The 4,882-nt window shown below is 38.5% G+C and overlaps 1 pseudogene; it reads right to left on the reverse strand.

Moving 5' to 3' along the window:
• LOC100955361 overlaps positions 1-772 on the reverse strand; it is a 1,666-nt pseudogene extending 894 nt beyond the window's left edge.
• Between the last annotated feature and the right edge of the window lie 4,110 nt (positions 773-4,882).

The raw sequence follows: 4,882 nt of genomic DNA on the forward strand, positions 1-4,882 counted from the left end.
GGCTGTTGTCCATGGACAGGACCACACATGTGTCTGAGATCTGGGACTGCAGCTCAGGGATCTCCTCTTCATACAGCTGCCTGAGGAAGTTGATTTCATCAGTCAGCCCATCCAGGCAGGACTCCAGCTCCACCTTGTTCATGTACACTTCATCCACATCCTTCTTGATGAGGACAAATTCATTCTCCATCTCCGCACGCTTGTTGATCTCCTCCTCAAACTTATTCTTGAAGTCCTCCACCAAACCCTGCATGTTGCCAAGCTCTGCCTCCAGCTTCAGCTTCTCCTGGCCCAATGTGTCCAGCTGTTGCCAAAGGTTATTGATGTAGCTTTCAAACATGCTATCCATGTTGCTGCGATCCGTCTTCTGCTGCTGCAGGAGGTTCCACTTGGTCTCCAGCATCTTGTTTTGCTGCTCCAGGAAGCGCACCTTGTCGATGAAGGAGGCAAACTTGTTATTGAGGGTCTTGATCTCCTCCTTCTCCTGGGTATGCACGGCCTGAATGCTGGGGTCCACCTCCAGGTTGAGCGCACTCAGCAGGCTCTGGTTCACTGTGACAGCTGTGATGCCCCCTATACCTCCAGCCCCAGCATAGCCTCCACCCAGACCTAGGCTGGTGTCCAGGCCACTCCGGAAGCTGCCGCTGCCCACCCAAGAGAAGCTCGAGGAGCTGATGTGGGCACCGGGCCCACTGCTGTATGAGTGGCTGCTGAAGGCCCGTGAGGTGGAGGTAGACACCTTGTAGGACTTCTGGGTAACCCTGATGGACATGGTGAAGACTAGAGTAGAGGCAGGTGGGCCAAACCAGAGATTGGAGTAGGAGCGAAAATCTGCTTCCAGACCTTTCAGCAAATTTTAAAAAGTAGAAATATACCATATATCTTTTTATGCCACAGTAGAATAAAATTAGAAATCAATTCCAGCAGAACAATTAATCCTTTCACAAAGTCACAAACACTAAACAACCTATTGCCAAATGATAGTTGGATCAGAGAGGATAGAAGGATGGAAATAAAAAGATTATTTGAACTAAATTATAATAGAGAGAAAAGTATTCAAAATCCATGGGATACAGCAAAGGCAGTCCTGAGAGGAAAACTCATAGCCTTAAATGCGCATATAAAATATAGAAAGATTACAAATCAACTATCTAATGAATTGTCTCAAAGAACTGGAAAATGAAGAGCAAACCAATCCCAAAACCAGCAGAAAAGAAACACTAGGATTAGAGCAGAAGATTAATGAAGCAAAAAGTTGGTTCTTTGAAAAGAGAAACATAATTGGCAAGCCTCATGCTAAATTAACCAGAAACATATTTTAATAAGTATTTTAATAAGCTCCATTAAAAATGAAAAAGGAGAAATCACAACTGATACCACAGAAATACAAAACATCATCTCTGAATACTATAATAATCTCTGTGCTCATAAACTTGAAAATGTAGAGGAAATGCCCAAATTCTTGGAAACATACAACCTCCCTAGCTCAATCAGGAATAAATAGAACTACTAAACACACCATTATCAGACACTGAAATTGAAGCATCAATAAAAAAATTTCCAACAAATAAAAGGTCCCAGACCAGATGATTTCACACTTGAATTTTATCAAACCTATAAAGATGAACTTGTACTTATACTTCAGAAATTATTCCCTAACATTGAGAAGGGAGGAATCCTCTCTAACTCATTCTATGAAAGCAACAAACACACATTGATACCAAAGCCAGTGAAAGATGCAACTAAAAAGAAATCTAAAGACCAATATCCATTACTAATAAACGTGCAAACATTCTCCATAAAATCTTAGCAAACCAAATTCAGCTGCACATCAAAAAAAAAAAATTCATCAAAAGTAAGTGGACTTCATCCCAGAAATGCAAATATGGTTCCACAAATGCAAATCTGTGAACATAATTCACCACATAAATAGATGCAAAACAAAGACCACATAATCCATTCAACAGTTACAGAAATAAATATTTGACAAAATTCAGCACCCTTTTATGACAAGACCATTAAACATAATAAGGATAGATGGGACAGTCCTCAAAATTATAAAGATTATATGTGACAAACCAATAGCCAACATCATATTGAACGATGAAAAATTGAAAGCATTCCTGCTTAGAACTGGAAATAGACAAGGTTACCCACTTTGAACCACTTTTATTTAGTAAAGTGTTGGAAGTCCTCACCAGAGCAATCAGGCAAGAGAAATAAATCAAGGGTATCCAAATGGAGAAAGAAAAGGTCAAACTATTGCTCTTTGTGGACAATATAATCTTTTACTGAGAAAACTCCAAAGATTCAACCAAGAGTCTCCTGAAATTGATAAATAAATTAAGCAAAGTCATAGGTTACAATATCAATGTACACCAATCAGTAGCTTTCACATATGCTAATAACAGTCATGTGGAGAATCCAATCAAATACCTATGAATGAAGATAGAAAGGAACTCTTATACACTGTTGGTGGTAATGTAAACTAGTACAACCTTTATAGAAAATTATATGGAAATATCTCAAAGACCTTAAAGTAGACCTACCATTTGATCCAGCGATCCCACTGCTGGGTAGATACACAAAAGAAAAGAGGTCATTTTATAAAAAGGACACCTGCACACAAATGTTTATGGCATCACAATTCATAATCACAAAGACATGGAAACAATCCAAGTGTCCACCAATACATGAATGGATTAATAAAATGTGGTGTATGCATGCTATGGAGTACTACTCAGCCATAAAAAACCTGGTGATCTAGTATCTTTTTTGACAACCTGGTGGGAACGGAAACCATTCTTCTAACTGAAATATCACAAGAATGGAAAAACAAACACATTACTCAATACTAAATTGGAACTAATCCATCAACACTTAAGTGCACATAGGGAAGTAAATCTCAATGAATATCAAACGGGGTGGGGGGGAGGAGAAAGGAGGAGATAGGTAAATTCACACCTATGGGGTATTGTGCACATTATCTGGGTGAAAGGCACTCTTATAACTTTGACTCAATCTGTACAAAAACAAAATATGTAAATAAACATGTAATAATGAAGTTTTAAAAAAGAAAAAAGGGGGGAAGGAGATGTAATACTTTTCACAATAGCAACAAAGAAAATAAAACACCGAGGAATATATTTAACTAATGAAGTGAAAGACTTCTGTAGACAGAACTATGAAACACTGAGGAAAGAAATTGCAGAGGACGTAAACAGCTGGAAAAACATCATGTTCATGGATTGGTAGAATCAGCATTGTTAAAATATCTATATTACCCAATATGATTTACATATTCAACCAAATTCACATTAAAATACCAATGTCATTTTTTTCAGATCTAAACAAATGGTTCTATACTTTGTATTAAACCAGAAAAGACACCCAATAGCCAATGCAACCTTATGTCATAAGAACAAATCTGGCACTTTACCAGACTACAAGGCTATAGTAACCAACACAGTTTTGAAATATATATTTCAACATATATTTCAAGGTGGAAATTTAAATTACATATCTATGGAACTCCTGAAGCACTTGTATAGAATCTTAGAGTTAATGAAATGTAGTTTGAGTCCTGAAGGAGCTAGTTTTCATGAAAACAAAAATGTAGAGAAAGAAAAGAAACATTTTGAAACCCTTGCCATAAAAGAAAGTGATTGATAATCTACCCTCAATCTATTTTTCTAACCTCATATCTTCTATTGCCTTTCACTCATTTTTAAAAGGAAAGAAAACTCAGTATGTTTTTTCTAAGTATTGATGCAAGAATGCATATAAAACAAAAGAATAAAATAGAAAAAATCACCTATAATTCCTCAATCTGAGCATAACTACTATAAATGTTTCTAGTGTAATTTTCTTTCAGTATTTTGCCTGGTGAGACTGATACTTACTGCTGGGCACAGTGGTGCACACCTGTAGTCCCAGCTACTTAAGCGGTTTAGGTGAGAGGATTGCTTGTACCCAAGAGTTTGAGGCCAGCCTAGGCAACATAGTAAGACGGATGGTTATGTTATAGAGAACCATGCCAAGCACTTAAGATACTACCTCATTTACTCACAAACATCCTATTATGCAATTAATTTTATAATTTCCATTTTATATTGAAGAAATAGAGTATAAAACAGCTTGAGTAACTTGCCCAAGGTCACATAGTAGATTGAAGAGCTGGGCTTCAAACCAATATCTCTCCCACTCCAGAGACTATGTGATTAACTCCAACACTGCATGGTCTCCCTTTTCATGCCCTCTTTCACTTACTTTAACTCTGCCTTCTTTAATTTACTATTCCCTGAAGACATCTTCCTGTTCTGATGTCATTACTGTTTTCCCCACTTCTGCCTCACCAAATCCTTCTCATCATTCAAATTCTACCTTCTTTTCAGTCTTCTCTAATCCACCTCCAGCCCTCCCTTCTAGAATTCCAAATAATACACTTTCCCATACTTTTTCATCTAGTCCCTCCTCCTGTGTCAACGTCCTCCCTTTCCCTAGCCTCCCATACTGTAACACAGTCAGCAGCAGGGGTTTACTATATTTGTCAGTGCTGAGTGGCCCTGCTCCAGTTCCCACGCTTTGGACCCTGGGCTGAGCAGTTAGTCTAGGATGCAGCTTCTGGGATAGAGGGAGAAGGCTTAGTCCTCTGATACTAACTGCAAACTGAAGCTCCTGTGCACAAAAGTTAAGAAAACCATTCCTTCTGCACTCTTGGCAAAGCCAATCTGCCACCCCTCCCCCAGGGCTGCCTGTTTTGTTTTTTTTTTTTAACTTCTTTTCCCTCAAGGCTGCCCTTGACATTGCTTTGAAGAGGATTTCCTCTTGATAAGGCACTCTAAATGTGGGATAATGCCAGCTTTGTGACCTGCCCTGGGTT

Source organism: Otolemur garnettii, unplaced genomic scaffold (assembly GCF_000181295.1).
Source record: "Otolemur garnettii isolate 467f Iridium unplaced genomic scaffold, OtoGar3 scaffold00110, whole genome shotgun sequence".
Classification (NCBI taxonomy): domain Eukaryota; kingdom Metazoa; phylum Chordata; class Mammalia; order Primates; family Galagidae; genus Otolemur; species Otolemur garnettii.